A 23,788-nucleotide genomic window follows, 5' to 3' on the forward strand; every position below is an offset into this window, starting at 1 on the left:
AACGGACATTAAATGGATTATCATTAAGATAACCGAAGTAATCCATTAAATCCGGGGTAGGCCCATCCCAGATCATTATCACATCATCGATGTACCTACCCCAGAAAATTATGTTATTCATCCATTTTGCCGAGTGACGGCCCCAAGCATGTTCCCGCTCAAACCAACCCATGAAAAGGCCGGCGTAAGCGGGGGCAAACTTGGAGCCCATCGCTGTCCCTTGCGTTTGGTGGTACCATTTGGAATCGTGGAGGAAAAAGTTTTTCGATAGTATAATTTCTGTCATTTCGAGGAGAACACCATTATGCAGCAGATGGTCCGCTGTCCTCTTCTCCAAAAAAGATTCTAGGGCTCTCAAACCGAACTCCTTCTTTATACAAGTATAGAGCCCAATCACGTCAAGTGTGACAAACTGGAGAGTGTCTGTCCACACGAAACCCTCCAGTTTGGCAAGGATGTCCTTAGTATCCCTTAGGTATGCCGGGAGATTCTGAACCATGGGCTGAATAAATGTATCTACATACTCCGACAGTTTCTCTGTTGGTGAATTTACTCCGGATATAATGGGGCGGCCCGGTGGAAAGGGGCCCCCCTTGTGAATTTTCGGGAGTATGTAAATACATGGGTATGATGGCGCTGTAACTGTAAGATACCGGCATTCCTCCGCGCTGAGTAAACCTGTCTCGCACCACTCAACTAGTCTCATGTTTATATGGGATGCAAGGGCCTCAGTAGGGTTATTGCTGATTCTGGTATAGCATGTAGAGTCGGATAGCTGTCGAACAATTTCATTCATATAATCCTCTTTGTTCATAACAATCACATTCCCACCCTTATCCGCTTCCCGGATGACGATATTTGTATCTGACTGTAGCTTTTTAAGAGCCTCAGACTCAGACCGGGTCAGGTTGTATTTAGGAGGAGTGGGTTGTTTCGGATTTTCGAGCATTTGGTAGAATGCTTTGCTAACCTTATCCCGGAAAATTTCTATATTGGGATGAGTGCCTGTTGGGATGAATTTAGATCTTGGTTTCAATCCACTTTCAATATGTACATCCTCCATTATATTTAGTTCATCTCTTACAGTTTCAATATTAATGGGTGTATCAAATTCCACAGACATCATTGCTTGTATAGTGTTTATTTCATTTACAGTATAGTCCGAGACATTTTTAGCTACATTCAAATTAACATTCATGGTTGGATTGCGTGAGAAATGATCCTTCAATTTTAACAATCTACAAAACTTCATCAAATCAACAAATAAGTCAACGTCCCCTCCCGTTTGATTGGGACAAAAGCCCAGACCCTTACTAAGGACCGAAATTTCTTGAGTATCTAGCTCTCTCTTGGACAAGTTCACAACAATTGATCTAGCTGGAGTGGTGGTGTCTGTACCATCTATTGTTGTTGGTTCCCCCTCTTTTTGGATCTTGTTACTCTCCCCACTGTTTCCTGACCTGATTTTTTCAAGTTTCTGTTTGTGTTTCTGCCACCTCCTCCCTCCCCTTCTTGTCCTTGGGGCTCTTTGTGTGTCGGGCGTGCCCCGAGCCTCAACCTCTCCATTTCTAATAAAAAATTATTAGGTCTGGTATTAGTTGGATTGGAGCTCAGGGGTTCAGTTGAGGAGACAGAGCTTACAACTGAGGAGAGTGATGTAAAGCTACTCGCAGAGCTCATTTCCGGAGTCTCCACTCTTTTTCTTTTATCTTCTCCTGGTACTTTCACCTTGTCATATTTATGCGAGAAGGTATAAACTCTGCCTTCACTATAATCCTTATCATCCCTTCTTATTTTCTTTAGCTTCTTATCCCTCAAGTAGGTCTGATGTTTTTCTAACACACTGTCTAGTATGGCATAGTTCTTCTTAATAACCTCCTTTAGTTCTGAAAGTGCAATATCCTTTTCCAACTCCTCTATTTCTTGCTGTGCTTTAGCTCCCTTCTTTTCTGCATTTTTGATAAGAATACGCATCATTGTAAACTAAGCGTTCTTCAAGTTGTTTTCCCAATCCTCCAGTTGGTCAGTATCTAAGTCTTCGAAAGTGGGGAAGATAAGTATCCTCAACCCACGTGGGACTTTCTCATTCTCAATGTACTTCCCTAAAGTGGTGCCATCCCACCAACGGGACATCTCATTCATTTTTAGTTTTTCTAATTTTTTGAATTTGGCTTTCAAGCCATCCTCCTTTGGAGTTGTTATGCCAGTTGGTCTGGCCCCAGATGTAAACAGTTCCTGGGCAAGCTCCTGCCGTCTGTCTTTAAAACTCAGCATAATTGAGATCACCTTGTTTATATGGATCTCAATAGAAACAGTGTATGAGCCCAATACGGGGTATAGCAGTGCTATTAAGGGTGAATTTGAAATAAATACCAAAAGTTCAACGACGGACCCTTCCTAATGTCAGCACCTGACCCTTTATCGCCCCTAAATAATAATTAGCCCCAAGATAACTAGAGGGGAGTGTGTGCACACTGACTAGCACCCATCGTTACTGTGCTGATTCCTAACGGAATTATATACAAGTTAAACCACTGCAAAGGTGCACCACAACAAAATATTGAGCAGATTACAATGCTATTAATAAGCATGAATGAGAACGTTTTGCAAATAACAGGATGTTCTTAATCTTCAAATGATCTTTATTTTCATCAAAACAACAATGTACAGCCGACGCGTTTCGTCCCAAGCTGGGACTTCTTCAGGGCTGTCGGTAAAAACATACAAACAAGTGATTACTATACCAGCTACGTTAAGTGATAGACAATTTGACAATCACACAATTTACAAAACAGTTATTTTTTTAAAAATAGAAACAACACATGTTAAAACACGGACCTAGGAGCTTGTACCAACAAATGACCTCAATCCTCAGAGAGCATGGTGAGAAAGAGGCTTCCGTATTTGGATATCAACAACTATGTACAATGGAGGATATATTTACAGAATTTAAAAAAGATTTCTTAGTTAGGCAAAGGGGAAAATGCCTATGGGGAAATAACAGATCAATGTTCATGTATTGATGGACTATTTTATACAAAAAATCTCTGTACAATATACACAGCTTGTGGAGATGATCACCGACAGTGGGTAATTACAAATTAGTAGGGAAAACAAAACTTCATAGATAGATAACATTTGGGAAGTCATAGACCAAAGACAAAAAATTCTCTTGTCTGACCAGGTCATACATGGTATGTGAGGGCTGAGAGGAGTGGGCAACCCCCTCCCCCTACCTCTCCCCCTCTTCCTTCTTCAAAAAATAACTCTGCAACAAGGTCATACAGGGCTCAAGAAATAACCCCAGCTGAGAATATGTCTAAGCTCTAATGTTCATAACAGAACCGTATTGGGAGTTGCTCTCAGCCTTGAAAAGTATCTGAACAGGTTTAATAATATTAAAAAACCCGTCTCACACAAGCAAATATATGTATTATATCTAATTACCTTTTATAAATGTGAGCTGTCCCATAAGGAGTAAGGATATGACGGGATTGAAATGCCTTGGCCACGTATTCACAGATGCAGTCTTCCAATATGTGTGAGTTGATGTATGGAAAGTCTGATGTATCCTTCTATCATTCAGTATGGAACAGAACAGGTTGTACCTCCAAGTGACACAGAATAGGAAAAGAAATATAATCAGATTTGACAAGATCCAAAGTAAAAGACAGAATAGGAGACTCCTATGCTTAGACATATCTGATTAGGACATTAACTTAACTTACTATATATCTATTTGTTTGGTCAGGACTTGTTCAAGTTAGAATCCTAAGTTAAGGAGATTAGGACTTCTCATGGTTCATGTTTTTGAACATCATATACATGTTCTGAAAAACATATAAGCAGAAATAAATAAATGGATGACAAAAAAGAAAAGAATTTAAATAAAGTCTGACATTAAGATATAGAGACAGAGAAACTGTCACAAGACAAATTACCTGTAGTAATTATCCAGGAAACCAAGGACAAGCAAATCCTCTAAGTTCCCAGTAGGAGGAGGTGGGCACTGTATTCCAGTAGGCCTGCCAGGTAAAGAATAGATTTAGAAAATATTTTCTGTCATCCTGTAACTTCTTTAAGTATCAAAAAGAAAAAGGAAAGCCACTATGCTGTAGCCATCTCCATGTGCATAAGTGATCCTGCCCATGCACATTAATAACCTCCCAATTTTACATGTATGGAAACTTATAGCATCTGGGCAGATAGTATAGCATTGTCCATCCCCGTGGGCTAATATGGGTCTGTCCTTATCCACTGAGCAATAAGTAATTTGCATGAGTGGGGATTTAGAAGTAAAGGCCCCAAAGGGCAAGTCCCCCAAAACCAAATTCAGGCCTAGAGTATAAGCTTCCTGATTCTGAGCAGTACTTCACCTGACTTTTTTTAAAAATTATTATTATTATTGCAACATGAGCCCAAAAAGCAGTATTGGGTCTAATGATATTAAATGGGCAAGGTAGGCACTAGAAAAGAACTTATTCTAAGTTTTATTAAGGCTGAGTAAAAAGGCAAGCCAAACAACCTAACTTGACCTTTCAATCTTACCGCTTGTGTTAAAAGCAGCCGGCTCCCATCCACCAGACCTCCGTCCCGACGAAACACCCGTGAAATCGCTGTGTTTAATCCTTCTCATAGCTGCACCGGTTTATATACCGGTACTGATTCGTTTGAAATGCTCTCAGCTGTGAAGTTCCCGCCAAAGAAGAGCCATCGCCTCCCAACAGAAAAGCGGCGGCCATCTTGTAGTGTATCTCAAGATGATATAAGAACCAAGATACACTTGGCAACATACAGTGCAAGTGCAAGATCGTCACCCATATTTACAATTTCATTATATGAAAGATAATCCTAACCATTGGCACATTTGAACTCACATGGATTTAGATCGGACGGCGAAAGTAATATCATTAGTAATTAGTAATATCATTTTCTGGAATGCCAAATTGGTATAACCAAGAACACAGGGATCCTTTGATATATAGTAATCACAACTTTTTCATATTCGGGTCAAAATAGATTTCAGATGGGAGATTGGCCCAAATTAAGCAGATGTACACTGGTTTATTAACAATTTTCGGGCGTTTTATCATAGCATGTTTCCTAAAAAACGGAGGTTAATATGGCCGCCGTTTTGACCACACTTTTGGCATACTTTGCCAGATATTGCCGCTTCTGTATGGAGTACCCTGGTCTTATGTTCTAGTGGCTGCTTGATTCCCAATATAATATATGTACACTGGCACATTAACATCATTTGCCTTACTAATTCTGCTGGTCATACCCCAACAAATGCAATATACCTCACCGCAGGCGCACCTCGCCTTACATCGCTCTTTTGCATGGGATACTTGGGGCATATGTCCCAGTTGAGATGGGATCATATAAAAATATGGATATTGGCATTATATTGTGATTTGCCATTATTCTTTAAACCACTGTGATAACCCTATTGAATTTAATATATCTCGCCACAGGCCTCGGCCTTTTTTCCTTATTTTCCGGCTTAAAACCCCTAGGCCAAGATGGCCGCTGCGTTAACTGGCATTTTTGGCACACTTTGCCGTACACCTCGAGACTCCGCCCACTTCAATACGTCGCGTTTGCAAATACCGTCTGGATTATGTATCTAGACTTTCTTGTTTTTTAATCTGTGACAGGCACAATGAGTAAAATCATTATTAAAGGGGCCCAGAGCATCCTTTCTGGTTTTAATTACCACCTTTTAGGAAAAACGATACAATCCCATTTTTTTTTTTTTTTTCGCCGTCCGATCTAAATCCATGTGAGTTCAAATGTGCCAATGGTTAGGATTATCTTTCATATAATGAAATTGTAAATATGGGTGACGATCTTGCACTTGCACTGTATGTTGCCAAGTGTATCTTGGTTCTTATATCATCTTGAGATACACTACAAGATGGCCGCCGCTTTTCTGTTGGGAGGCGATGGCTCTTCTTTGGCGGGAACTTCACAGCTGAGAGCATTTCAAACGAATCAGTACCGGTATATAAACCGGTGCAGCTATGAGAAGGATTAAACACAGCGATTTCACGGGTGTTTCGTCGGGACGGAGGTCTGGTGGATGGGAGCCGGCTGCTTTTAACACAAGCGGTAAGATTGAAAGGTCAAGTTAGGTTGTTTGGCTTGCCTTTTTACTCAGCCTTAATAAAACTTAGAATAAGTTCTTTTCTAGTGCCTACCTTGCCCATTTAATATCATTAGACCCAATACTGCTTTTTGGGCTCATGTTGCAATAATAATAATAATTTAAAAAAAAAAGTCAGGTGAAGTACTGCTCAGAATCAGGAAGCTTATACTCTAGGCCTGAATTTGGTTTTGGGGGACTTGCCCTTTGGGGCCTTTACTTCTAAATCCCCACTCATGCAAATTACTTATTGCTCAGTGGATAAGGACAGACCCATATTAGCCCACGGGGATGGACAATGCTATACTATCTGCCCAGATGCTATAAGTTTCCATACATGTAAAATTGGGAGGTTATTAATGTGCATGGGCAGGATCACTTATGCACATGGAGATGGCTACAGCATAGTGGCTTTCCTTTTTCTTTTTGATACTTAAAGAAGTTACAGGATGACAGAAAATATTTTCTAAATCTATTCTTTACCTGGCAGGCCTACTGGAATACAGTGCCCACCTCCTCCTACTGGGAACTTAGAGGATTTGCTTGTCCTTGGTTTCCTGGATAATTACTACAGGTAATTTGTCTTGTGACAGTTTCTCTGTCTCTATATCTTAATGTCAGACTTTATTTAAATTCTTTTCTTTTTTGTCATCCATTTATTTATTTCTGCTTATATGTTTTTCAGAACATGTATATGATGTTCAAAAACATGAATTCATGAGAAGTCCTAATCTCCTTAACTTAGGATTCTAACTTGAACAAGTCCTGACCAAACAAATAGATATATAGTAAGTTAAGTTAATGTCCTAATCAGATATGTCTAAGCATAGGAGTCTCCTATTCTGTCTTTTACTTTGGATCTTGTCAAATCTGATTATATTTATTTTCCTATTCTGTGTCACTTGGAGGTACAACCTGTTCTGTTCCATACTGAATGATAGAAGGATACATCAGACTTTCCATACATCAACTCACACATATTGGAAGACTGCATCTGTGAATACGTGGCCAAGGCATTTCAATCCCGTCATATCCTTACTCCTTATGGGACAGCTCACATTTATAAAAGGTAATTAGATATAATACATATATTTGCTTGTGTGAGACGGGTTTTTTAATATTATTAAACCTGTTCAGATACTTTTCAAGGCTGAGAGCAACTCCCAATACGGTTCTGTTATGAACATTAGAGCTTAGACATATTCTCAGCTGGGGTTATTTCTTGAGCCCTGTATGACCTTGTTGCAGAGTTATTTTTTGAAGAAGGAAGAGGGGGAGAGGTAGGGGGAGGGGGTTGCCCACTCCTCTCAGCCCTCACATACCATGTATGACCTGGTCAGACAAGAGAATTTTTTGTCTTTGGTCTATGACTTCCCAAATGTTATCTATCTATGAAGTTTTGTTTTCCCTACTAATTTGTAATTACCCACTGTCGGTGATCATCTCCACAAGCTGTGTATATTGTACAGAGATTTTTTGTATAAAATAGTCCATCAATACATGAACATTGATCTGTTATTTCCCCATAGGCATTTTCCCCTTTGCCTAACTAAGAAATCTTTTTTAAATTCTGTAAATATATCCTCCATTGTACATAGTTGTTGATATCCAAATACGGAAGCCTCTTTCTCACCATGCTCTCTGAGGATTGAGGTCATTTGTTGGTACAAGCTCCTAGGTCCGTGTTTTAACATGTGTTGTTTCTATTTTTAAAAAAATAACTGTTTTGTAAATTGTGTGATTGTCAAATTGTCTATCACTTAACGTAGCTGGTATAGTAATCACTTGTTTGTATGTTTTTACCGACAGCCCTGAAGAAGTCCCAGCTTGGGACGAAACGCGTCGGCTGTACATTGTTGTTTTGATGAAAATAAAGATCATTTGAAGATTAAGAACATCCTGTTATTTGCAAAACGTTCTCATTCATGCTTATTAATAGCATTGTAATCTGCTCAATATTTTGTTGTGGTGCACCTTTGCAGTGGTTTAATAAGTGCTGGATAGTGTAGAGGTAAAAATATTAATTAATAATAGAATTACATAAATTATTTTTTTTAATAAATATTTTATTTTTAAATATAATAATTAATATTTATTTATTTATTTTTATAAAAATAATTAAATAACATTTTTAATATAATTATATACTTACCAATACTTACGTTGTAATGGCATGCGTTGTAAAGGCACCTGCGATGTAAAAACATGTGTTGTAAAGACATTCGTTGTAATGGATCCTGCGTTGTAAAAGTTGCGTTGTAAAAGTAGTTTGTCGTAAAAGTTGCGTTGAAACTGTTGTATGCCATGAGAGGGTTTTGGTCAGCAGACTAAATCCATTGATTTGTTTAGCGGTCCTTCACAAAATACATGGAAGATCTGGAGGGTTGCTACTTAAAAACATCACCAATAAAAACAGACTCATCACTGAATGTTTTTTAAATTTCTTTGCAAGTATATGGCGACCTTCTTAAGGTGGCAGCACGTATGGCAGGTAGGTAGAAGTGACTAAATACGACAAAACCTCTAAAGAAAATGAACAAACAACCCATAGTGGAACACCAGGTAAGTAAATCTAAAAGAAAAGAACCAAATGTAATATAAAAATGAGACGATCCATACACCCCTCCAAAGATGAAGTTTAAAAACTGCATCTGATAGATACTTCTAGCTGCAGATTCCTTTCCATGTAATATTTCCTAGACGTCAGACTGCATCTGGAAATTTTGAAGTAGTCCCCTCCCACTCCCGTAGGTGGCATCGTTTGGCTCTGTGTGGCATAGTTAGCGTCGTCTGCACCAGAAATGACGTGTGCAGTGCCTATATAAGCCCCACCCCAACATGCTGACCACAGTTCCTCCTTTTCTGCGCAATTAGCGCTGATCAGACGTTTTTGGACTGACTTTTTCTCAACCATTTAATCAAATCTGAACCAGTGCGCCATTTCTTAATATTATTTTTGAGTATGTCTCCGAAGAAACCTACTGGTTTCAATCCTTGTCGGCCCGTCGTAGTGGAATGTTGGTGACAGACTGTCCGCTTGGTGTGTCTGTGGTGTTTGGAATGGAACCACCTCTCCCTGGCCTGTGTTGATTGCAGGACCATGAATCTGAAGGCTATTCAGCAGCGGGCCATGTGGCTTCTGTCAGTTTGCCACACAACTCAGGAGGTCCCATTCGTGAGGGAGGTCCCAAGGCCGCTGTCAGAGTCTCTCATTCTGGTCATCTCAATTTCCGACTTTTTCAGGTAACACCTACAAGAAGCTCTGTCCGATTTCTCTGCATTGGTCCCATTCATAGGATGACGTAAGGGAAGGGCACCACAACTCTAGTCCCTGATCCCTGGCTGTTCCTATGGAGTCAGCGTATAGCACTAGGTCAGTTTCCTGCAGCCCGATTGACACCCCCACCCCACCCAACTCTGGTGAATTTATGAGGAGATGAGGCTTATTTTTGGGTGGTCGAACCCTTCTGAAGCCCCTTCAGGCCCCATGGGTTCGGAAGATACTCTGACTGGGGCTCTGCCAGCAAATCCGCCGTTGGTACCTGTGGGGCTCTCAGGATCCGTTGGTGGATCCGGATTAGCCCCAGGCCCGACTTAGCAGCCTCCTCTGGGGACCGTTCCTGTGGCACCATTCCTGGCACTGCTGATGCCTATCGGATTCACTGAACCCACCGTGATACTGGTGTCACCCGATGTTGGTTCCAGCACTGATCAGGCCTGAATTGGTGATGGAGCCCTCTTCGATAGAGGGGCACTTTAAGTAGCACAATCCGGATGGATTGTCCTCTTTTTTTTTTAGCTCTTCTGTGCAATTGCTAAGAAGCAACCCCCTGAGGGCTTGAGACCTCACTCCACCAGATCTAAAGCTGCAACCACTGTGCTAGCTAGAGGTGTCCCTGTTTTGGACATCTGTCAGGCACTATGTGGGCATCACTGCAAACGTTTGCCAAGCACTACTGCCTAGACAGTCAAGTTCGGTATGATGAACATTTTGCTTGTTTGGTCCTCCAGTACCGCTAACTATAACACAGTCTGCAGACCAACTTCTGGATAGAGATTGCATTATCTATTAGAATTAGGTAAGTCATCTGCAGTTAGATGTTTCTATCAGAGAAACAGTTACTTACCTTCGGTAACGCTTTATCTGGTAGAGAGCCTATCTAGCCCCATATTTCTTACCAATCCTCCCTGTTTTTTAAAACTGTATTTCTCAAATAGAACAGAGCTCTTTCCAGACCTCACCAGGGGTGTGGAATTTAATCAAATATCTACTTGTCCATGGGACAAGTTACTTCATAAAACGTCCTGTCCTGTAACAAAACCCACTTGTCCCCTTGGTGCCATGTAGTGTAGTGACAAATTATGGCAGCAATCTCATTATATAGGAGCTCTGATACAGCTTCTCTGATTATGTCCGAGCTCATACCATAGTAGGGTTTGAATACTAGCAATTCCCTTTTTTTGCCATCTTTCCGCACATCTACATACTAGAGCTGGAGGTGGCGTTAAGCAATAGATCCCCTTGGTTGGAATGCCCTCCTGGGTCTGTACAAACCTACTAACTTGCATGTTTTGTGGGTTTTCATCAGATCTTTTTTAATATTTTCCCATACAGATAAGGTTGAAACTTTCCTCCTGAAAAGGGCATAAGTAAATCTTCTTCCATGGTTAGGGGAAAAAGTGGTAGGGAAGTAAACTTGTTAACACAACAGATTTTTGCATGAGTGAGCAAATCTACACATGCGTTTTTGCACATGTTAAAATGCAGTTCACAAATATTTTCTAGGAGTATGATTTCCTGACCTACTTCTGGAAATTCTTTTCAATTCATGAAAGACATGTATCTGATCCAATGCAGGGATATACCATAGTTGCACGTTTGTGACTGTCATTGAGAATTAGGCTCCTATTTAGGTTTGGCATTAACCAAGACCTTTTGTTTGTATTAAAATTCTCTCTGTACCGACTGGCTTCACTGTGAGTAACAGCATTCTGCTCTTTCACAAGGAGCATATCGGCACCCAGAGTATTTTTGTTCAGTGCTAGGAACTACTGTGGCAATGTGTGTTTTTATTGAGACCAAAAATATTTTTGCTTTTGCCAATGTTTATCATGATGAAGTTCCGGCAGTTCCCACAAAAATAAAACCATGTCAACACTAGACACGCATTGACAAAAACCAAAAGGCTGACCACCACTGTCACACCTATTGGCTTTGGCAATGCTTATTTATTTTCATGTTTCCTATAATTTTGTTGTAACTAGTTACACTGCTTTTCCATTTTGAATACTTTTGCGAAATGCTAGCATGCATCAACACATTTTACTAAATGATGCTTCAAACAAATGGCACCTAAAATTTCACAGTAGTTAAGCACAACGTTTTTTTCCTAGTTGCATTTTTTTAATTAACATTTTACTTTGAAAGCAAAGAATCAGCAATCTTGCTTTCAAACGTTTGCATATATTTGCATCTAATCGGAGAACATCCTGGAATCACTATACAAAGCCTCATATTGTTAAACTTTGCAAAGGCGTGTACACATTTTTATACTGGAAGCACTGCTGGTTGTGTACTCTGAACTTACATTTCCTTGGAGCACTCACCCTCATAATAAAGGCTTGGTATGAATGGACCATAAATACAAGTTCGAACAGTATTAACATATGGGCATAAAAATTACCTGAACTGCAGACAATTCCCTTCCCTGATCCATAATGTGGTACTGTAATCTGTCAGTCAAAGGGTTTTTTGCTGCAGGGGGTTGGCCTACTTGTCCCAAGGACAAAATAAAAATGAAAACGTTTTGCCCTAAACAATATGTCTTGGGCGTCTGGCTATTTGAATGAATTCCACACCCCTGCCTCATAGTGGTCATTCTACCTCCGCTTGGATCCGTGCTCCTGGTGTGGAAAAAAGCCATGAACGGAGATCAGCACGTGAGGTGGCACGTATGCATGGCATTGTGCATGTCATTTCCGACCTGGAAGGCACCCTACACAGCTGAACTGTGCTACCTACCGGCAAAGGGGTTGGTAAAAACAATTCTGGATCCAGTGTGATGCCTGGGGAGTATTCTATGATAAGGAATCTGCAGCTAGATAGAGTCTCTACCAGATACGACGTTACTGAAGGTAAGTAACTTGTTCACCGAGCTACAAGGAAAGCATTGTGCTGCATGTTCACCTTTTGGGTTTGTTTGGTTTTATGAGCCTTTATCGATGTTAAAAGCAAAAACGCATTTTCTGTGTTAAAAATGGCACAGTTATAGTGCCAAAGCATACCCTTCTACTGGAGGGTCCTAATTTGTGTATGGACGTGCTCTTTGTAAAAGAGCAAAGAGCTATTTCTTATCATGAATTTATCCAAAGGCTGAAGTGGGCTGACCCATTGCCCTATGCTGTAGTGGGCAGAAGGAAAATGTGAATGGCACAACAGACTAATGGATGAAGAGGGACCGCTGAAAGCAATTGTAACTAAATATGTGTATGATTTTAGCAAAATAAAAGGTTGTGGCTAAAACTAGACCAATTTTCTGTAGTTAAATTTAGTACAATCAAAAGCTTTTGGCAAAAGCTGGCCTAATAAAATAGGATTTTGGGAGGATATTTAAAAGTGTTTCACACGCCACAAAGTGCAATAGAACTGCACAGGCTCAGCCGCTAGTCAGTCCTTACATTGGAACCGATCTATGCATTGGTTCGTTATTGATTCTGTTGCTGTCTTGGTCTCCCAAATAGCTCCACAGCTGGGTAAGGTGTGGCAGGTCTCTTTTTTTCAAGACCTTGTACTCCTTGTAGAGAATATATCTTCTTTTTCTACGTTTTTTTCGAAGCAATGAAAAAACATTCCCTGTATTCAATCGCATTATGTGCTGGTAGTAAGAAAGGCGAATAATCAGTTGTGGCTCTGCGCATGCAAGGTAGAGTTGCCGTAGATCGAACATTGAGGTGCAGCTGGGCCAAGTCTATAAAATGTGAATGTTTAACCATCACCGTAGGTCCAAGTCAGGAAAAGTACTACATTACATGAAAGCAAAGGCGGAAGGTGTTAAGGATAAGAACAGGCGGACGGCTTCTTTGTGCTCTGAAACAAAAACAAGTTACTGAAGATAAACAGGTCTCTGTGGCAGACGGAATCCTCAGTAGATAGGAGCTTAGAAGGATTGGACTGGGAAGAGGGGCTTGAGTGTTCTCCAGTATTGAATCTTTCATAGATTCACATGCTCGTATCTTCTCCGTCATCATGGTGGGAGTCTCCCGTTAAAAAGAATAACCATAGCAGTAAAAAAAAAACTGCCTGGAAACCATATAGGAACAGAACATTAGCAACCTCTCCTCCTCATTATGTGGTCCAAACCACAGCCAATCAGCTGCCAGCCCCAAGATACACCATCCCCAGCAGAGCCACCATACCTCAGATTTCCAACCTCCTTCTAGTGAGGAGTCTCCCTGAGCTTTGCTCAGTTTATCCTTTGCTGAACTTTTGACCTTCTACAGTTGAAAGTGAGGTACTGATTTTCCATCTTATTTCTTTCAAAACGTCTGAAGTCTCTAAAAAGAGACTTTTCAGATCTTGCAGATCCTGTGGAAAAGCCAGATTATTTTCTGAAGATCCACATAAGGAATGTTTGTACTGCTTGTACCCCAAGCAGGTTGTATGACGCGATATCGTGGACATAGATATCGCGTGCATTTACATCGCGGCTTTTAAATCGCAACGGCGATGACATCGGCAATTTAAACATCGTGCGTTGTTGCGCCGCTAATGCGGCCTTTTAATTGGATCGCGTGTTACATCGCCGACATTACATCGCACGACATAACAACGCAATGTTTGTGCCCTACAGCCAACTTCTATTGGTTACATTCTGCATCAATATGCATGATACTTAATCACTTTGAATCCTTTCTAACACTACCACTTATGTATCGAATCAAATCATGCTGATGTGTGCTCTCTTGTAATAAAAACGATACTCGTGCTTTGCAAAGTTTGCCATACCTCAGGAACGTAGTTATCAGTGGTGCGGCTGGTGCAGTGGCACCAGGGTCCAGTGGAGGGAGGAGGCCCATCCTGCCCTGTACCTTCTACTGTTGCTTTATAGGCCGCTCGCCCAGATTGTTTTCGACCAGAGTCTGCCTGGGGCCTACCTCTGTGTTTACACCTCATGCAGAGAGGGAGGGGAGGAAAAGTGCTTCATATGAGTGTGTCCATTCCCAATTATCTCTATTTAAATAACAGCCCAGGGCGAGCAAAGAGGGCCCCATCTTTCTTAGAAATCTGGCCTGTGAGCAACGGAGTCCACTTGTGTACATTAAATATGTGTGAAGTCACCGGGGTTATAAAAAGCATTTATTTGTAATGCATCTATATGTTAACGAGATAGTGTAGACAGCTGGATCTTTCCCTCGGCGTGCAGTGCACCATTAATAGTATTAATGCACCCGCTTGCCTGTGTACGCAGGTTGTGTATAGGGGCCACTGTTACTGTGCACGAGAACAGTGTGCAGTGCACCGCTAGTGGTAAATGAGAGCTCTTTACAGTACAGCACTATGTTTACAATTAAGAAGCGAGCAGTGCACCGCTAGCGGATAACACCACACATGCTCCCTGAATGGCTGCTTTATGGACATGTCCGATGAAATCACGGGGGACACTAAGTCCTGTGCTGCACTGGATCAAGCTGTTGTTGCCACTTTTGCCACTTTTACATTGCAGGATCGTTGTAGTGGCATGCGATGTTAATGTCATCGCGCCGTGCTCGCATGTGTAGTGAATGCATGCGATGCAAACAATCCTGCGATGTAAAAGTTGCGGTGCGATGGCACCGCAATGTGTTTACATCGATGTCATTGGTGTTCCCGCCCCCCCAAGCATGTTACAAAGGACTGCAAACATTGTCGTACTTTCTCTGCAAAAACTCTCAAGGACCGAGAAGCACGCCTGTTACTATGGTTTCAAAAGGAGAAAGCCACAGACTCTGAGTCTGATGGAGATGCTAAAGGACATTCCGCTAGAAAACACAAGAGAGAGTCCTCTGAGGAGAAAGGAGATAAAAAAAGACAAAAATCAGGAAAAATTAAAGAAGGTGAATCTTCTTCTTCTTCTCTTCCTCAAACTCCTCACAAATCTTCCTTGAAGAAGAAGACTCCGCCGTCATTGCCTCCGTCGAAAACTAGGAAAATTCCTGTCAGATCGCAGACAAAGGCGTCGACGACTCCGACGACGATCTCGTTGACGATGACGACTACGTCGTCGACAGCGGTTACGAAGACGACTCCGTCGACGGTGAGTGTTAGGCCATCGTCGACATCTACGTCGACGACTATGCCGTCGACGAGCAAGTCGTCGACAGTGACAGTTTTTAGATAGACGACGACTAAAACTTCAACCTTCATCTTAATTAAAAGAATTACCCCTTTGACGGGCTCGTCGACGGGCAAGAAAGCAGAATTTTCAAAACCTAAAATTTTCCTCTTCCATCCACTATTCTGGATTGTCAGGAATCTGAGGATGAAGGTCCTTATGGAGCAGCCTATAGCCCCTCTCAACTACACATTAAAAGTCAGGAATCTGCAGATGATGATTTTCAGGAGGTTCAAGAACAATTTTCCTTTAAAGAACGGCCAGTACAAGGTTCAAAGCGTTAGGAGTCATTCCATCAGGCACATAATTATGAAGAGGAGGAAGAAGTGAGTCCCAATATTCAAGAAGAGGCTGTGTCTGTGCCTTTATCCTTAATTTCTGATTTGAGGCACATGATTGACAGTTATTATCGACGTTTTCCAGAGGATAACGCTCCAGCCTCAGCTCCTACAAATATTCCTCAGACTGTAGCTGAAACACCAATGGTTCAATCTCCGCCTCCAGTGCAAAGAATAGACATCCCGTAAATAATAACTATTCGGAATGACCTAATGGAAAGTGATCATGAAGACCAAGCAGAAGGAGAGATTCCCCATGATGACATAGTTGGGGATGAATGGGATCAATACAATGTTCCAACTTCGCCTTCGTCACTGTTACCTCAGGCGAGTTCTCCACCAGAAGACATAGCCAGTTTCCATGATCTATTTGAAAAAGCCGCAAAGAGATTTGAACTTACAATGCCTGTGAAAGAAAGTGAATCTTTTCTTTATGATTTTAAAGAATCGTCTCGAAAATCTGTAAGAGCTATTCCAATAATTTAGCATATATGGGTTGAAGGACTGAAACTAATGAAAAATCCAGCCTCAGTTCCAGCCTCAATTCCAAAAATTGAAAAGAAATACCGGGCACCTGAGACATCTCCAGCATGCCTGATTGGACATCCGCTTCCTGAATCAGTTGTTACACAAGCAGCACAGAGACGCTCCAAAAATCCTTTGTCTGCCTGTTTTGCCCCTCCTGATAAAGATGGATGGTGTAGGAAAACCCTTTGCTGTTATGGCGGCAGCTTCTATCAAGGCAGCAAACACACTGGCACTAATTAGTAGATTCAATAGGCAGATGTGGTCGGACATCGCTCCAATTCTGTCCCATCTCCCAGAAGACAAAAAAGAAGAAGCGTCTACAATTCTTCAAGATGGAGCCAGAGCAGCGTCAGACTTCATTGATATAGCGATGGATATTGTGTCCGTGGGATTCAGGCAAATGGCTGGAGCGGTGGCTCTACGTAGGCAGGGATGGCTTAAGTCAACATCTTTTAGACCGGAAGTCCAGGCAAAAATCATGAACATGCCTTTTGATTGAGAAAGTCTGTTCAGGAAGCATATTGATGAGGCGCTACAGGGAATAAAAGTTGACACTGGCACAGCAAGAGCTCTGGGGTCTTTACAACAGGGCGGTTTTCAATCTTTTCGTGGCAGAGGATCGAGAGGACAATTCCATCAACGCTCCTCTTTTCAATCAACAGGTAGCAACCTTACCATCAACAGGGGTCTGTTCTCCAACAATCAGCAGTATCGGTCCTCTAACACATCATATCAACAGCAGGGAATGAGGAAACCTGCTGCAAGAGAAAAGACACAAGACTCTGGTCGAAGACAGTGATGTTCTTCAGGCGCCGCCGGCCCCGTCTCATCTCAAACAGTTCCATTACCTCTCTTATTTTCTAAATTATTGGCAATCAATAACATCAGACAAATGGGCGTTAGATATCATAAAACAAGGCCACACCCTGGAATTCTCACAAAAACCTCCAAATCGTCCACCTATTCACAGAATACAAAACCATCTATCAGCCCTCAAGACAGAAATGTTAACTCTCTCTATGAAAGGGGCAATAGAAGAAGTCCCCCCAGAACAACAAGGGACAGGATTCTATTCGCACTTTTTTCTGATAAAGAAAAAGCAGTCTACCAAGTGGAGGCCGGTAATGGACCTCAGAGATCTGAACATATACATAAAGAAAATTTTGTTGCGCATGCTGTCCTTGCAGAAAATCCTCCTTTTACTTCGCAAAGGAGATTACATAGTTTCATTAGACCTCTTGGATGCATATTTCCATATCCCAATTCACAAAAAACACACAGTATCTGTGGTTCATGGTGGTGGGGTGCCATTACCAGTTTAAAGTTTTGCCCTTCGGCCTCAAATCTGCCCCTAGGGTTTTCACAAAATGTATGGCGCCAATCACAGCACATTTAAGGCAGCAGGGTCTCCAGATTTTTCCATATCTGGACGACTGGCTGATAAAAGGCACATTGTTCCAGGAAACGCAACAGTCTCTAATAAATTGTATGGAGCTTTTCCGAAAATTAGGTCTTCGGATAAACAGAGAAAAGTCTTTCCTTACTCTTGACACAGTCACTCCAATTCCTCGGGGCACTGGTAAATACTCAGGAAGCAAAAGCATTTCCCTCGGAGGAACGCATAAGAAAGATTTTAAATTTGACAGCATCAATACAATCAAAAAGGTCCACTTCAACCAGGATCTTCAAATCTTTGCTGGGAATGATGTCATCATGCATCCCATTGATTCCCAACTGCCGGTTGCACATGAGACCACTGCAAGAATCCCTAGACAAGCAATGGGTTCAAGCCCTAGGTTCATTCGAGGACAAACTCATCAACACTCAGATCAAACGTGCAATGTCATGGTGTGGTATCAGGAGCAACTTGACAAAGGGCCTCTTTTTCGAGCCTCAATCTCCCAGTTACGTCATGACATCAGACACTTCATTACAGGGTTGGGGAGCGCACCTGCAAGATCTAGAGATTAAAGGTCATTGGTCATCTCAGGAGGCAACACTACACGTCAATCTTTTGGAATTGAAGGCAGTTTTGCTGGGTTTTCAAGCCTTTCTTCCCAGAATTCGTGGCTCGTCGGTCCTAGTGAGGACCGACAGTACAACAACGTTTTATCTTCTAAAACATGGTGGCACGAAGTCAAAGCCCCTGTCTGCTCAAGCCCAGAAAATTTGGAATTGGTTTTTACATCACAACATTACTCTGCAGGTAGAGCATGTCCCTGGAGTGGACAACACAAGGGTAGATTCGTTAATCAGATCTTCTTCCATTTGCCACGAATGGGAACGGAATCAAGATCAACTTCTTCGAATATTCAACCTATGGGGCAAGCCGAATTTGGACTTGTTTGAGAATCAAAACAACAAGAAATGCAAAAATTTCGCAAGCATATTCCCACAAAAAGGATCAAGGGGAAATGCTCTACATCTTCACTGGACAGGGATGTTCGCATATACGTTTCCCCATTCCCTCTAATTCCAAAGATATTGAGAAAAATGAGATCAGAAACATGCCACTTAATTTTAATAGCCCCGAATTGGCCGAGACCGTTTTGGTACACGGAGCTTCTCCAATTGTCTGTGGAACCCAGAATACAATTTCCAATAGTTCAGAATTTAATTTCCATGAATCAAGGCCAAGTTCTTCACCCATAATTAAACTCTCTAAGATTGTCAGCTTGGAACTTTAGGAACAAGAATTTCAATCACTAGATACTCCTCAAGAATGTTGTGAAATACTGGTAAGTTCTACAGCAATCTCTACTAACAAGACATATACAGCAAAATGGAGGAGGTTTTGTGACTGGTGTGTATCAAATAATGTACATCCTTTTAATTCTTCTCCAGAGCAAATTCTTCTATATCTACTTCAGCTAGCCAAATCTGGACTTTCTCATACTTCAATAAAAGTATATTTTGTGGCAATCTCCAGATACTGCAGATCTGCAGACTGTTCGTCGCTTTGGTCTCAAAGGCTGATTAAAGAATTCCTAAAAGGTTTATTCAGGAAGTTTCCTCCAATTAAACATCCACCGTCTCCTTCGCATCGCAACACGGTTTTGTCTCAGCTCATGAGAGCTCCTTTCGAACCAATTCACAAAGCTGAGTTGCAGTTTATTTCATGGAAAGTAGCCTTACTTCTTGCTCTCACTTCAGCAAGGAGAGTTAGCGAGATCCAAGCCTTCTCCATTTTGGAGCCATTGCTACAGTTCAGGCAACGTAATGTAATTCTCAGAACAAATCCAAGGTTATCCCTAAAATTCCTTCATCTTTTCATCTCAGTGAACCTGTGATCATGCCTACATATTTCAAGGACCCTTCCACTACAGCAGAAAAGTCTCTACACACTTTGGACATTGGGAGGTGTCTAAAAGCTTAGATAGAGAAGACAAAGTCATTTCATAAATCGAATCAATTGTTTAAAGCTTATTCGGGACCCAGGAAAGGTCTAGCCCTTTCAAGAACCTCCATTTCCAGATGGATTACATCCGCCATTGTCTTCTGTCCTGAAAAAGCTGGAAAGCCCTTGTGCACAAGAGTGCGTGCTCATTCTACTCGAAAAATGGCAACTTCAGCAGCATTACTGGCAGGTGTCTCGCTTTCGGACATTTGCAGAGCAGCAACTTGGTCAAATGTGCACACATTTACCAGACATTATTGTCTGGACGCAGAGTGGAAAGCAGATTCAGCAGTGTGTCAAGCAGTTCTGCAGCACCTGTTTCACTAAGGTACTTGTTTGCACCTGTTTCACTAAGGTACTTGTTTTTTTTCCTCTTTATAGTTCATAAATTATGTAATTGTGAACGTATATACATATATATATATATATATATATATATATATATATATATATATATATATATATATATATATATATATATATATATACACACATACATATTTTCAATTGTGAAGAGCTGTTTCGAACTTCTTAATAAGTCCTTTCTTAAAAAAAAAAAAACAAGGAGGCACAGCAGAGCCCTGAGACAACGCTCTTTGGAATAAGGACTGCTATCTATTCTGATACAAGCATGTGAAACTATGAAAGATTCAATACTGAATAAAAAACTAGCGACGACTGAAAATTTTGCAGCTTAATGTAAGGTCATTAGTGAAACATCATGCTGAAATTCAGGACCTTATAATTGATGAAACACCGGACATATTTTTCCTTACAGAGACATGGATTAATGGGGAAACCATGACTGAACCAAACTTAGCGCTGCTAGCAGAATATTCCATCTGTATGCTAAACAGGGAAACTAGAGGTGGTGGCATTGCGATGATTCACAAATCTTGCTACTCTTGCCACTTTAGTAAAGAAGAAGTGGAGGGCTGTGAGTGTGCCCGCTTTAGTATCGGTGTTAGCCCTCACCTGACGCTTTCCGGCATCTTGGTGTATAGGCCACCTGGTCCGGCCACTGGTTTTATCAATTCCTTATTGGAACGGGTAGGCTCGCTTGCGGTGGGTACCGCTAATTTTAGTATTTTTGGGGATTTGAATCTGCACCTTGAGCTCACGCAAGACATCATCATTGGTAATTTATTGGCAGATCTGGTTGCTTTTCAACTTATCCAGCTGGTCCCTAGTCCCACACATGTTGGTGGGCATCTGCTTTTCTAATATTGATTCAGCTATGGTGGCGATTCCCACCCCTTTGGGCTGGTCTGACCATTTTGTGGTAGAAATGTCTTTTTTCACATCAGAGCATTCTGATAAAGCTGCTCCTCGATCTGTTTTTAATCGCCCATGGCGTAAATTGAGACATGAGGATTTTCATGCCCTCCTTATTGCCGACCCTCTTAGTCTTTTTAACAATGTTGAATTAGGCTATGACACGCTTTGTGACTGGATTACCCAGGCATCGGACTCTCTGATTCCGGCACGTTGGTGTAAGAGTCGTACCCATGAGTCCAGTCCATGGTATAACGATTCGTTGTCCATGTTAAGGAAGGCATGTAAAAAAAACAGAACGTGCTTGGAGGAAAGAGTATGACCTTGGATATAAAAAACAATATCTGGCCGAGCTTAAACTATATCACAGAGCTGTCAGTAAAGCTCGGGCAGCTTATTATACTAATGAGATTAATTTCAGCCCTAACCCTACCAAATGTATTTTTAAGATTTTAAAAGACCTTAGAGTTAGAAAGAACTCGGAACCTGTAATTACCTCAGAATCCCAGTGTGAAGTAGTGGCCTTCTTTTTCGTATAAAAGGTGCAGGCTATATATAAGTCCTTTCCTCCTAGGACTTCTTCCTCTAATTCGATTCATTTAAGGTCAGGCCCGAGCTCTACCTCTAGTCTGATGGTTATTCCTGAGATTTCTCATGTTGAGCTTGGTAGGCTAAGCACGAAAATTAAATCTGGTTCCCCAGCTGACCCTGTAAAGCCCGCTGTTTTTAAAGAGTCTCTTTCATTGTTTTCAGCCCCACTCTGTCAGATTATCAACTTGTCCTTTTCCTGTGCGGTGGTTCCTACTCGGTGGAAACAGGCTTGGGTGTCCCCCATCCTTAAGAAGCCCACACTGGATCAGGCTAAGCCTGAAAACTTCATGCCTATATTTCTCCTTCCTTGGGTTGCGAAAGTGGCGGAATCCCATGTTAACACCATATTAACCAACTTTCTACATTCCAATAACATTCTGGATGGGTCTCAAAACGGTTTCCGGTCCTGACATAGTACCGAAACCGCCCTTCTGGCCACGACTGAGCATCTGCGTACCATTCTGGATGCTGGTCAGACTGCGGCACTGATCCTGTTGGACCTCAGTGCCGCATTTGACACTGTCTCACATGGCTTTTTGATACAACATCTGGAGGAGGCAGGTATAATGGGTATGGCTCTGGAATGGTTTCGTTCTTTTCTGTCTGGGAGATCCTTTCGGGTTACCGCCCCACCCTTTCTATCTCAGGCTCACTCTATTAAACAGGGGGTATCTCAGGGCTCTGCCCTGAGCCCCACTCTGTTCAACCTATATGTTCAGCCACTCGCTGCGGTCGCCAAGCAGTGGGATCTTTCCATCGTCTCATATGCGGATGACATGCAGCTGGTGGTGGCACTGACAGAAGGATCTACTATGCATGCCTCTAAATTTAGAGATGGTCTGACGGCGGTGTCCGAATGGATGACTTCCAATTACTTACAATTAAACGCTAGCAAAACTGAGGTTTTGATAGCTGGTAAAAATGCTAGTCTGTGTATGAACAATGGTAGCCAAGGGCGTTGGGTAAGACTCCTGAGCCTAAGGTTGAGGTGAAGAACTTAGGGTTGTGGATGGACTCTTCCCTTAGTTTTCGGTCTCATACAAAAAAGGTTTCCAACACATGTTTTGGTTTATTACGGGGGCTCAGACCTCTTCTAAAGTTCTTTGAGCCCGCAACACGTCAGTTGATTGTCCAGTCAATGATTTTATCTCGACTGGACTATGCCAGCTCCCTGTTCTTAGGGACCAATCAAGCCAAGATTGCTCGACTTCAACGCACTCAAAATATGGCGCCAGAGTTTTGTTAGGGCTTCCTCGGTGTTGCTCTATCTCCAAGACTGTCCGGAAACTTCATTGGTTGCCTATGGCAGAGCGCATTAAGTTTAAAACTTTGTGTCTTTCATTTAAGATACTAAAATTTGCATCACCCAACCTGCTTTGTAACATTCTGACTCCCTATGTTCCATCTTGTGCGTTGCGCTCCTTTGGGCAGCATTTAGTTACTGTCCATCGCGTAAAGCGCTGTAGAGCTGGGGGTCGCTCTTTCTGCTATTTAGCGGCAAAGTTATGGAATTCTCTGCCACTTGAGATCCGACGCTTGGATGGCCTGTTGGACTTCAGGAGAGCGATTAAAACCTATCCTTTTCCACCGCAATAGTTCAGTTATTGGCTCGTATCTGAGTCCCCTGTTTTTGGGTTCTCGGGATTGGTCTGTGAGAGTGAAAGCGCCGGGACGCCCCTTTGCTGGGGCAACTGAGCGCTATAGAAGCACATATAACATAACATAACAGTTACTTACCTGTACACTATGGTTCTCCAGTATTATCTTTTAATAGATTCACATGCGGCCCGCCCACCTCCCCGTTTCTTCTTGGGTAGACCACCTTTATCTCTGGTTTCTTTCGTAGCTAACTCTTGGGCTGTTGGAAATCTGAGGTATGGTGGCTCTGCTGGAGATGGTGTATCTTGGGGCTGGCAGCTGATTGGCTGTGGTTTGGACCACATAATGAGAAGGAGAGGTTGCCTAATGTTATGTTCCTATATGGTTTCCAGGCAGTTTTTTCTTCTACTGCTATGGTTATTCTTTTTACCGGGAGACTCCCACCATGACGACGGGGAAGATGCAAGCATGTGAATCTATGAAAGAGAATACTAGAGAACCATAGTGTACAGGTAAGTAACTCGTTTTTACCATGGAGAAG

The 23,788-nt window shown here is 41.9% G+C and overlaps 1 protein-coding gene across 1 annotated transcript in view; it reads left to right on the forward strand.

Moving 5' to 3' along the window:
* FBXO28 (F-box protein 28) overlaps nt 1-23,788 on the forward strand; it is a 168,950-nt gene that overhangs the window by 75,614 nt on the left and 69,548 nt on the right. The window lies entirely within an intron of this gene.

Source organism: Lissotriton helveticus, chromosome 6 (assembly GCF_964261635.1).
Source record: "Lissotriton helveticus chromosome 6, aLisHel1.1, whole genome shotgun sequence".
NCBI classification, from domain to species: Eukaryota; Metazoa; Chordata; class Amphibia; order Caudata; family Salamandridae; genus Lissotriton; species Lissotriton helveticus.